This window comes from Solenopsis invicta, chromosome 7 (genome assembly GCF_016802725.1).
Source record: "Solenopsis invicta isolate M01_SB chromosome 7, UNIL_Sinv_3.0, whole genome shotgun sequence".
NCBI classification, from domain to species: Eukaryota; Metazoa; Arthropoda; class Insecta; order Hymenoptera; family Formicidae; genus Solenopsis; species Solenopsis invicta.
Window position 1 is genome coordinate 13221671 of NC_052670.1, and position 13528 is coordinate 13235198.

Consider the following 13528-nt stretch of genomic DNA (forward strand, 5'->3'; position numbering starts at 1 on the left):
TGTTTACAAGCTATTATCAGCCAAAGACAAACATTGTTCGAACTAGAGTTCTATATAAAGATAGAAGCGATATTGATGTCTGAAGCTCTGATTGGTAATCTGATTCTTACTTTGATTGGGTAAGTGAGCAGCCATGTTGTGACTACAGCTGTTTGGAGAGTGACACTTAATGGTTAGGTTATCCAAAATTGAAACTGAATGAGAAGAGGAACATGGTTAAAATTTGTCATTTATGATTGTGTAACAGTTTGATGTGTTAGAATGTTTCAAGTGACGGAATATGTTTATACTAAATGGTATTTGATGACATTAGAGCGGTCACAATATGGCGATGCTGGAGGTGTTGGGTAGGGTTAATAGAATACTAAAGATTGTAGTGAGGGTTTGATGTTGCTTCTCTCTTTATATAGGACTCTAGTTCGGATACGGCGTTGATATTACAATTGTAAACATATTTGTAAACAATTATCTTAAGATAATATCGGCGTCCCTAGTCCTGGAACCGTCGGCAATCGTTTTTGGCCGATCGTCTTTCATTCGCCGCGTTTAGAAACCAAAGATCCGGATTGCCTAATCGGGGTAAAGATTTCGGAAATCGGAACCAAGCGGAATGAAAACGCGGCAATTCAAAAGTTGATAAATAAGGGGTCCGGAAGGTACTTCGGCACTTATTCCGTTTTGATCGAAATCGACGTTTAAGTCTTTTCTCTCCCTTCCGTGCCTCCGCGAGCTGTAATACGAGTTTACCTATTCAAAAATAACCGTATCTCTAATACGGGCCCAGAGAAAAAAACGCTCCTGAGCTAACTCCAATAACACAAGGCGCAATCGCTATACGGCGTTGTCGCTCGGCAAGGAACTCGACCCACGCGAATAATACTATGCGATAATGTCGTAATAAACTTTACAACAGTAATAGTTGTTAAAATAAACAAAAACACAGTTGTAAAAATTTAAATTTTTTTCCCACCGAACAGTAATCACTATTTTTCAGTATTCTTTATTGCGTCTTAATATGACGTCTTAAAAAATAAGTATATGTGCGTAATTTTCAGCAATAGGCAATAAATACTATAAAACTTTATTTCTATAGTAACAAATGTGGAATATAAAAATTCTCTGTGTAACTACATTAACTATAAACACGTTGATTTTTTTGCAACAATAAGAAGTACTAATGTAAATGTCAATCTTCAACCATGTTTCGTCAATAGAAGCGATATATATCCAAATGACGACTTTAATACCTAAAAATAATTATGTCGTTAGATATGTTACAAGAAAATTAAAAGATAATTTTTATAATGATGTTAGCAGAAAACCTAAAAGACTATCTCACTGATTTCATTAATTTTTTTACACAATGTCAAAAGTTAGAATAGTTGCTATCACAATCGTTATCACTCTTGCTAAAGTTACAACTATATAACGCGCGCGTACATATGCACGCATACACTTATACATAGCCTTTCATGTATGTACATGTATTTACACGGGAATTATAATCAACAACCGCGGCTGCCACCAGCTCCAGTTTTCGGCCGAAAACTCCAACTTTGTAATGAATATCTGACTCTCCAGCTTGAAAGTTTAAAATTTTGATTTTTTTTGTTTAAAAGTTTAATCATCTTTTTGATTTTCAGTCAGAAACTTTTTAAACGAATCTCTGGAATTTGAGAATCAATTTGACCATTTCCTAAAAATTTAGATAATTTTGACAGTAGTAATCGATCTGTGGCGATTACAAAAAGAGATCCATCGATTTTTAAAAGAACACTAATTGAAAGGTGGCAACCGTGGCAACAACTTCACCGTGGTGTGCATCGGATAATGCTAATTCTGGCGGTAACTAAGCAAAAATATATTGGTAACTTTGCATCATAATATTGCGTAACTCTGCAAAAACGGATCGTAACAATCTTCCTTTTTCTTTTTTTTGCAACAAAAAGTTCAAATTTTATGATAATTTGCACATAATGTTTGAAAACAAAGTTACTCCACATGCTGCATCAAATTATGCAATTTCTGTTGAAGACTTAAAAAGGCTTTATTTTTAAAAATAAGATGGGTTGAGAAAAAAATAAATTCAAAAGTCTCTTGAAGTAAAAACTTAATCTTTTAAAATGCAAAAACAATTTTCAAATACAACAATTTTTCGTAGTGCTTACTCGAAATAACGTGAAAATTTTTTATACATAAATATGGAAATAACGTGTTAAATAAGGTACTTATTTTCTTACAAACTTAAAATAAAAGCATTTATTGTTCTTATTAGTATTGTAACAAAGAATATTTAAAAAGTAATTTTTTTTTTATTTAATCTAATTTCATTTAAGCATTACAAAAGTAATAGAAGAAGTAACGAATCATTACTTTTCAAGTCACGGTATTGCAAGTTACTTTGAAAAGTAAGTTTCCATACTCTGATAAATATACATGTACCATAATCTCAATTTAACGAGTGAATTTTGGATTCAGTGAGATTTCTTTAGAAAATTATATACTTGTACAAGCATTGTCAAAATAGACTATTGATTCTAAGCAAAAAAGCAAAATTAAATTTAGTAAATTTTGAATACTTAATCTTACGCTAACAAAGGTTGCCATTGTTAATGGAATAATATTTCCAGCAGTCATGCAGAATGGGTGGCTGGTTTGCATCATTAATAAAATAATATTTCTCGCTTTTTTTGCTTCCAATTTGTACCATTCAAGATCGCAAACAGCATGATGTACTTTATTACACTTAACAAAAACAAGAATATTAATGAATATATTATTGTCATTGAATATGGCCCTTATAATTTCAACGTACATAATTTTAGTTTAATAAATATTGTGAAAATCTATTAGGAATTAATTTTTTATTTATGAAAAGTAGACAAATTTTGGAAAAACAATCTCATTTAACATTAACGAATATTTATTTTAATTAAGGAGAATATAATGTTAGTTATATTCTCTAACGTTCGAAAATCCTGAGTTTAAAGATATAAAACAAACTAAATTAATATTATATTTTAATACATTATTATATTACTTACTTGCTCTATAATAAGTTGTCCTGCGCTACAATAAAGAAGAGTATTTAATAATAAGCTAAGAAGAATAGTTGTTGAAAGGTATACTTGTGCGAGAGCTGCTTCATTTATTTCTCTGTCATTAAATACCTGTAATTTATATGTTATTAAAAAACGAAATAGCATATATACACAGTAAAAAATAAAATGTAAAAAAAGTCCACTCTAAATTGTATGTTAAAATAACTAAAAAGTTAAGTTAAAATAACTCTTATTTTAAGTTGTAAGTTAGCGGCTGTCTCCGCTAACCTCCTCTATTAGTTCAAGCGTCCACCGCTAGGGGCGCTAGTGCAGCGCCATATTGTCAACGTCATACCGATACTGTGTAGGTATTGGCTCAGCGTTAGCCTGAGCCCCGGATTGGCTGCGACGGGCGATTACCGCGCACCCGTGCTCTCAAGAGGGAACTCGTGTGGGCAAGCAAGCGTGCGTGTGTGTAACGGACTCGGTCTCTTGGTCGCCGTCCGCGTGTACAGTCGGGCCTGTCCGACATCTTGCGTATCAATGTAACGCGCCTTCTGATATTAAACCGTTGTGTTAACGTTAAACGTGTCTCTTGGCTCATTCCACACCTCGCGGTGATGCCCAGTGTTTCCGCCTTCCTCCCTCCCCTCTTGATCCAGGCATAGCCTCTGAAGTGTCGTCCAGACTTTCCTCTTCCAGGCGCCTCGTTCAAATCCTCCTGACAACCCTACAAAGTTATTTTAACTTAACTCTTGAGTTACTTTAACAAAAAATTTAGAATAAACCTTTTTTACATTTTATTTTTTACTGTGTAGCATTAAAATGCTTTTCACATTTGTTTTATTAAAACTTACAATAGTCAATAAAAAGCCGCATAAGCAAAATACGACACTAAAATTGAATATTGATATTAAAATTATTAACGAGTATATATTTTCAATATTATTGGCAAATCTATAAGAACATAAATATTAGGTTATTACAACAAATTAAACATATTATACAATAAATTAATTATATTGAAACAAATGAAGCACACACGTCTAGAAATATAATAACTAAAAGCATAAAACAATCTTTTAAGAAAATAAACTTTAGACGTGAAGATGTGCATAATAACAATATTCATAATAAGTTTAGGAACATATTAAGTTTCGTATGCAAATAAACGGTAAAATATGCAATAGCTAAGTTTTTGCGAAGAAAATAATTGAAAAGACTTTACATAACTACATTTTATATTAAAAGTTTATATTTGTATCAAATTATGACTAAAAAGTTAAATATTAAAATGTAAAATTTTTGTATAAAATAATAATCTTTATTGTATAAAATAATAACCTTTAATTTTGATAAATATATTTAATTAAATATTATTGAATTCATACCTGATAAGTCGTAAATGTGTCACTATAATATCATTCAAAACCTTGTTGAAACTTTTACAACAGATCAATCTTACTAACCGACATCTAAAGTTCCTTAATTGGCCACGAATATGAAAAGTTATTAGTATAAAAGAATTATCTAGACATACGTAAATAATACCTCCAAAGAAGATTGTTACGCTATGAATGAGAAATGTTAATTCAAACTGTGGACTTTTATCTGTATCGTAGAAATGATATGTCTGAAGTGGTAACGGCTTATTTCTGTCTGTTAAATTCATTGTATCTGATACTTCTATACCCAAATAAGGAGGAACAGCCAATCCAATGAACACTACTACCACGAAAATATATCCAATCATCATGATTGATCGAGCAATTCGAGCTTGTTTTATCATGACATCTTTTTCTGTTTCAATCTTTACTGCTATCCAATCTTCCGCCATCATATTTACGATCGAAAAGAAAACTTGAAAATATAAATAGATAGAAACAAAAATTGTATTGTTAAAACAAAAGAGAAGGTGGTAATACGGTTCCTTTTTTACATTGTGTACAACTTTGTAAGCAATCAATATTTTAAATTGAAGACTTAACTTTTATATTCGTTATTATGTTGTTCAATTGGTACTATATTTAAATTTATGAAATATTTATTATTTTGGTTGTTATAAAAATGTGACCATATTGCATAATGGGTCAAAAGGAAATATGGATGATGACATACTCTTTTCTTCAGAAATAAATTTAAAAAGTTTTGTTATAAAATTATATACTCATTCAAATTTAACAAAAGTACTGCAAATATGCAAATGTATGTATGTACATGTAACTTTCTCCACGTACAGACTGCATTATTGAAAATCCATTCAACATGTAATATAACTTTGTAATTTAGTAACAGAAGTACAATCAATATTATCGAATAATTATTTCGATATAAAATCTTTAAAAATATAGTCTTAAACTTACCTATTGAGGTATTATCATGGTTAAATGGCAACATAGAATTTCACGATATTGTTTATCTTTGTATAACTCAAAACGTGTATAGTAGACACGTTTTGAATTATGTACAGTGGAATGAAATGTTAAATAACATTAAAGAAAAATTAAAATGTACATACATTCGTGTGATTCCTCCAAGTTTAAAATTAATGAAGAAGTACATGTAAATAAATGCTAAAATGATACCAAATATTTAAAAGTAAAGAGTTTTATAACAAATGCCAGTTGTTACACTGCAATATGGCAAACAGCAAACAAATAAACCCGTAATTAATCATTAGAATTCGCCACCTAATAGTGGAGATATTACATATATTTATAAGGATAACAGTACCACTTCCTCTTTACTAAAATATTGAGTCACTTGAATACATATGTCATTTATAGTATTTTCGAACTGAAGAATGAATCGTACGTATTCTGTAATTTATTTAAATGCTATATGCGATGTTATATATAAGTCTAAATTACATTTAATTTCTGATAATAGATTTTATAATCGATATAATATGTTTATAATAATCAGTTTTTATAATAAATCAAAAAGTAATTTAACGAAACGATGGAATACAATATAAAATTTTATAAAATTTTATTTTAAATAATTCTGAATGTACCTGTTCGTTTCCAGTGCATAATAACATATTTCATTGAAATCATTATGAAGGGCAATGCCAATTGTAAATTGCTGATTAGAAATACCATATCGCCCCATGTTTGGATAATTGCATAAATCAACGGAATTTCACTAACAAACAGTAACGAAGTTAAAATGAAGCCTACACGAATTTGAGACCATAAACGTGCAAATTTGTCGGTTTTAGGCCACAAGCCGATTAGTTCCAAACCTAAGTAATGTAGTTCCACTGCCCATAGAAAATCTATTAATTTTCAAGATACAAAATATTTGAGCATTTATTATACATAATATATGCAGGGTGTCCTATAAGAAAAGAATGGTCGAGCGCTCGTATGCAGGTAGAATGAACCAAATTGAGTCGAAAAGTCCGGTAACATTTTGCAATTTCCGCAATAGTTAACGAGTTATTAATTTATAAAGATATCTGACTTAGTCCGGCCTATCGCCAAATCCAAACGCGCGACGAAATGTGGCCGTCCAGCGATCGAAGTTGCTAGATGCGCATACTGATCTCTCAACGCGTATCGAAAAAGATGAAATTGAGAGCTCGACTGAGTCCCGTAGATTCCTGATCCATCATACCTAACAATGACTGATACTTAATACAATACTTGGTCATAAGCAGAGAGGAACCTGAGAGCGGCCATGCCGGCCTTTCTTCCTGTAAAGCTTGATGCACAATGAAAAGCACAAGCAATAGAAGCAAGGAATAATAATAGGCAATAGATTTTAATCAATCAGAAGCCGCAAAAAATATCTACGAATCAATCAGAAGTTTCAAAATCTATTGCCTGTTGTTGCCTGTGCTTCTCATTGTGCAATAGGCTTAACGCTTGAATTTCGGACGCATTAACGACTCACATCCATTTTGATCGGAATATGAACTAAAATCACATCCATTTTGCGACATTGCCGATAAAAATGGTTCAAGTATGTGCTAAAATAATGTAAAGGGATTGAGCAGGTACTCATAGTCATATTTATAAGTATATGATATTTAAAATAATATTTAAGATGATTATAATTAAGATGATGCTTAAGATGATTTTAAATATAAGAATCGAAAAAAAGATTATTAAATATTATATATTTAAAAGATGTAAACGTGGAGCTCAAATTATATTTAAAAAATACTTATGAAAGAAAAAGATATTTTGTATTGAAATTTGTACATTTGCACGAAATGTTTGGTAAATTAATTTTTACCAAATTTACTTTACTTAGAAAATTTTCCGTCTTTTCTACGTTGATACGCATAAATTTCTTCTATAAATTACGGAGTAATGTAGTGCATAATTAGTATTCTGTCGTATAATAAAATACCAAATTGCGCCAATAAATAATGATACATAATGAATACGATTTTATGAGGTTTTTGTGCTGTGTATATTCTTGTATACAATAAATGTATACAATAATCAACAAATTATTGCACGTATTTTACGATTTAATTAATAATCCTATTTTAACTCATTTATTATAAGGTAATGGATTCGACGTTATATTTATCTGTAATACTCTTTCACAGATTCATTACTTCAATATGGAACAAATAATTTTGTTTCACTCACTGACACAATACGCAGCAATAGAGTTATAACTACGTTGCGAATACGTTAATTTGTAAAATACAAATACACGATTCAAAATATCGCGACGTTTGAAATAATTATTACTCTAGCGGACAGTTGCGTGCATAAGATAATTACAAACAATTCCCAAAGTAACAGATAAAATTATAAATAGCAGACAACTCACCTCTAAGGTTGCTCCGCCGATGCCCGATGCCGTCCTGAATCTCCTTCTGCTCTTCTCTTGTTTCTTCGTGGCAGGTTTTCCATGGCATGACACTCAGGCTCGGATTTCCATTATCTAGTTAATTAACTTATGGTTAAACTTAACTTGAAGTTTTAGCCAATAAGCTTTACCTATAGCATCATCATGGATGAAGCCCATAAAACATCTGGTGAAATTTAACCTTCAGTTAATCAAATAATGACAAACCGAACCTCACTCGCGAAAACATCGATTAATGATTAATTACATTTCACGATAAAGAATAGACGATCGCGCAGTATTTCGTACAGCACTCCCGACGTTCACGTGACAATCACAAAATACTTTATTATATTACGACGGAAAAATCAAAGCATTACCGTACGTGCGCGAATAAGCTATAAAGCTATTTGACATTTTGATCTGCGACCTTTCGTATAATAATTAAAAAACAGGGCCGGCGGATTTAATCTGGAACCACACAATACGACGTGATTAATAAAGCGGATTAATACTTAATTGCAACGCGATGGACCATTCAAAAATACAAGTACATGATTCAGTTAATATTTCGCCAGATAACACACGGAATAGCTCGCGATGTTACCTGCTCGCTCGAATCTCGGAACGCGAATGATAGCGCAGCGACATTGCGTAAACACATCGCACTATACACAAGAGCAACGAACTCCAAGGTCGTGTATCAGCCAAATTTCTCGAAATGTTTAAAGCGTCGTATGTAGACTCCGCATTACGTGCACGCCGCGCCGTCTCTGTTAAATGCCTCACTCGGGTTGTTGACCACGCATGATCCCGTACGATAGGCGGCACACCGCGCGCCATCTGGCCTTCCTCCCCACTCTCCTCAGTCACTCGATCATTCGCACTACGCGAGGCACACGTGCACCCATCGACCACGTGCGTCTCGGATAGTACGAACGACCGAGCGACCGAGAAGAGTGGGGAGGCTGGCCAGACGGCGCGCGGCGTGCCGCCTGTCTTACGGGACCGCGCGCGGTCAACAACCCGAATGGAGCATTTAAATGGAGATGGCGCGGCGTGCACGTAATGCGAAGTCTCTCGCTGCGCGAGGCTGCCGTTTTTTGATCAATGGCCTAATTTACACCAAGTACTTGATACACAAACTAACTAGTAATTTTTTATTAAATTATCGTAATTTCGGCAATAAATTTAAAGAATACTATATTAAGCTGGTACAATATGAATCGAGATAATTAAATATATGTATTATGTATAACACGCATTGTCGAAAGTAAGATAATTTAATAAAAAGTCACGAGTTACGCGTATCAAGGGCTAGGTGTAAACTAGGCCAATGACTTTTAGGGAGATCTTCTTCCGTCGCACCGAAATTGCTTCAGTGTTGAATAACTTGATGATAAAAAATCGTAGAGCGCTCAACAAATACGTAAGTTAAAAGTAAAGATTCACGCTATTGTATGCTGCAAATCACATTTGCATGATTTTTATTTCACGTTGTGGAACTTTGCAAAATTTGTATAAAATTTTAACGTTTGACGACGGATTTTTTTATGAAATTTGCAAAGCAGATTTAAACTATTTTTATTGGCAGTGTCGCAAAATGGATGTGATTTTAGTTCACATTTCGGCCAAAATAAATGTAAGTCGTTAGTGCGTCGGAAATTCGAGCGTTATAGGAAAAAAGCCGGCATGACCGCTTCAAGTCCGAATTCATAGACATTTCTCAGATCTTAAATCTGTCTTTTTTTGGTCTTGTTCACTACGTTACCATACGTGAGATAAAGACAGATTTGAGATCTAAGAAACGTTGAATTTGGACCTCATGTTCTTCTGTAATTATAAGTTACACAATGATTGTCAGATTACTGTATAGCCATTAACAATAGAGTGCGCATGTACTTTGTGTGCTCTGCGCAAGTGCACGGTGCCGCCTCCCGACTACAAAGCATCTGTAATACGACACAAATCTTGCCACTAAATATGCTATACGTTCCAATAGATGAGATATACAATATATCAAGCTAAACAAAGAATACAAGATCTATGTACTTATACTTTGCTTGTATTTTATCCTTTACTATCCCTCTATACTCTCGTGAAATAATCATTAAGTCTTTTACATTCGCTATAGTTATCTTTTTACATAAGTCGCAATACATGATCGCGCTATTTATTGTTAGTACACTGATTGTGAGAAATCGATTCAATTCACGATATTTTTGTTAATAGTAACATTACAGAACTGAAATCACAAAACAGTACTAATATAGCATAAAGGCTCATAAAAAATGGTTGCGAGCAAATTACCTTCACTTTTTCTATCTTTTCTGATGTCTGCGGTGTAAATTTCCGCAGTTAGTTACTCAATAACTCGTTAACTATTGCGAAAATTGTAAAATGACTTTTTGACTCACAATCAGTTTATTTTGCTCTACTTCCATATAACGACTACTTGTCCATTTCTTATAAAACACCCTGTGTACATATGTATATAATAGAGAAAGGAGAAAGACAAAGGGAAGGATGGTGGAAGAGGAGAGAGGAAGGATGCATTTGTGAGATAGCAGAAAGTTAAGAATTTTAGCTTTTAAAATTCAAATTATACGACAATTATACAAGATATCATGATATCTCATTATTCCACACGTATCTCGCGTCTCCCATCTTTTCTTTATTAAGAGGATGCTATAGTGACCGAAGAACTTCCTCGACGTCGGCATTGCAGATTATTTTTCGAGGGAGACCAGGCTATCGCTCTTTGTCCAACGCATAGATCTGTCTTTGTTTTTCGATTATTTCGCCATCTGCGAAAAGACCTATCAACTACAGTCACTGCTCTTCTTGCCATCGTTTACGTGCGCTAAGCGAAATTTGGACACATACAGCTGTTCACCTATTAAACTTTTTTGTTAGGTTGTTGACTAAAACGATACACAGTCAGTGTTGTGTGTTAGAGTTTTCTGAAGTTCGCCCTGGTCTCATTTTATACATACGAGCTACAGAACGTCAGTAAATAACAAAAACTAACCTTGATTGACAGATCCACGAAACGAAAATAAATGAATTTTTAACTTTTTGATCGACTTTCTCATAAAATTTACCAGAGCAGACTTTATTTTGGTGCGTACTTTTATTTTGCAAAAGGATTTTTTGATCTGTAAAGCCAATTCAAAAATTAATGAACACTGTAATGGTCGGTAATTTCCGTCAGTATAGCATCCTCTTAATATTTTGATAAAAGATTATAGAAAAATACATCATGCAAAAGATTAATTTTAAGTTTTGGCTATTTTTCAAGTTCCGAGAAGTGTAAATGTAAATAACATATTATGTTTATCTTGGAAAAACATTAGAAACATAAGAAATTATCTTACAAGGAAAGGCTCCGAGGTGTTCTCCTCTGAATTTGATGAGCTTTTAATATGTTGTAGTACAGATAAAAATAAGAGACACGCACTTTTCTATACGTCCATTTTTACTTTTAAGGGGTGAAACAACCCTTTGAAGAAAATTGATTTTTTTTTAAGCGTATATTGTCGAAACTATAAGAGATAGAGAAAAATGTTTTAATTGAGAATTAAACGGCTTGAAGAGTACTTCATAACAGTAATTAAAAAAATTTTTTTATCACTGATGAGAAAACATTAAAAAAAAATTTTTTTTTAATTTTCTTTATCACTGTTATAAAGTATTTTTTAAGCCATTTAACTTTCAATTAAAACATTTTTCTCTATCTCTTATAGTTTTGAGGATATACGCTTTGAAAGAAAAAAAACGATTTTCTTCAAAAGGATGATTTACCCCCTAAAATTAAAAACGAACACGTATAAAAAAATACGTGTTTCTTATTTTTATCTGTACTACAACATATTATAAGCTCGTAAAATCGGAGGAGGACACCTCGGACCATTTCCTTGTTAGATTTAGAAATTCTTAGATTTAGATCTAAAAAAAATTTTCATGATTTGCAGTAAATGCATATCGTCAAGTATGTTGCAGTAAATGCACATTAGAGGATAAAATATAAAAAAATAAAACAAAGAAAATTTTCAATTCGTACTATTACATTCCACTACGGGTTCTACTACGTGATATGATAAGTAGTAAATCAATTTTAAGAAATTAATCAATTATAGTCGAATATGTGAGGATGAAACTACTACGGTTGATCAATTTTTTATAGCTTAAAGCTTATTACATCTATTGTAGACCGGACTTATTCTTCGCCCTGCGTGTAACCACCGACTACTCGATTTTCGCTTTAAAAAAATCTGTATTACGATATCGAGGAGATTCAGGCTTTAGAATCCCCTATATAATTTGTACATCATCTCGGAACTTCTTCATGTTGTTCAAAAAAGAACCATAACTTAACATCATTTTTTAAAATATAAATTATTACTGATAGAGATTTGATAAATGATTAAACAAAGGGTCGGTTTCACCAGCGTCATTAAATTAATCGGCCGATTAATTATGATTTTTCTATTGGAATTAACTAATCGTTAGGTGGAAATGACCAGCAATAATTAATTACGGTTGATAATAAATCGGTCGATCAATTTAATAGTGTTGGTGAAACCGATTCAAATAGTTTGTAGCACGTTGTAATAAAGAATATAGAATATTAATTGCATTAATGTTCTATAAAATAGAACATTAATTCTTAAATTAATATAAAAAATTAGAAATATAGAACATTTGTACTATGTATTATGTTATAGTTAGTACCATTGTAACCTGAAGATGTCGAAATATCCATGTTATTGACTAACATGATAAGACTACTGTTTCGTTTTTTCAACTCCAAGATAGAAAGTGAGCATCACGCATGCTTGTGAAATAAGTACTTATAAGAACTTAACGGGTTTGCGATCCCTTTTGCGAAAGGGATATTAAATATTAAAAGTGTTACCCCTAGTTCGACGACAGTTCATTTTGCAAAAACTTCTTGAGAATAGTAGTAAGTAAAAAATTGGAACTATTTATTAGACGGTATAAGAGGATATACATTGTTTATCAGAGTTTACAAGTTCGCCAATTAGAAACTTTTTTCTGTCTTACGATAGAAAACGAAAAAAAGTTGTGTGAAAAAAAAGCTGTATACTGAAAAATGTATAAGATGCTCGGAAAGGGAGCAACCACTTTTGAATTCTTCTTTATAACCCATTAGAAGTTTGTTGAATTCCATGGTGGTTACTTGAAGTTTTTGACTGTTTGTAATGCTTTTTTGGTTGAAATTAGTTACCAAAGATCACATGATGTTGTCTCTGAAATAAAGATTATCATAAATTTTGACTGTACCTCTTTGCAAGAAACGGATTGTTTGAAAATTTGTTTTAAATAGTATAATCGAAATATTTGTATAAAATGTATAATATTTTATATGTAATTAGTAATCCAAAATGTGTGCGACTGTATAGCGCAGAAAATTGTGCATGTGCTCTGCTCTGTATCGAAAATCCGGATTCGATCCAATCAGAAACATCGGATTTTATTTGATTGCTACCTTTTGGAAAGCAAATTACCAAAAGTATCTTGCCATGAAAACTTCTATGGGTTGATTTAAACTAGCATTAAAATTGTAGATCCCATATATCTGTAAACTGTAAAAATAACACATCACAGAAATGTGATATGTTGTTTGAAATCACTACGGTTTTGATTAA

At 32.2% G+C, this 13528-nt stretch overlaps 1 long non-coding RNA gene across 6 annotated transcripts; it reads right to left on the bottom strand.

The window, feature by feature from the left end:
* Positions 1 to 984: 984 nt before the first annotated feature.
* Positions 985 to 13424, bottom strand: LOC105193967. 6 transcript variants are annotated; one of them, XR_005575219.1, is made up of 7 exons: positions 12591 to 13424; positions 6058 to 6321; positions 4433 to 4901; positions 3899 to 3998; positions 3045 to 3170; positions 2590 to 2745; positions 1049 to 1247 (listed from the first exon to the last, which is right to left on the bottom strand). It is a non-coding gene; the product is annotated as an odorant receptor 43a (long non-coding RNA). The 6 variants fall into 6 exon arrangements; XR_005575220.1 differs by having other exon boundaries at positions 985 to 2745; positions 3899 to 3935; XR_005575216.1 differs by having other exon boundaries at positions 985 to 2745.
* Positions 13425 to 13528: the final 104 nt, after the last annotated feature.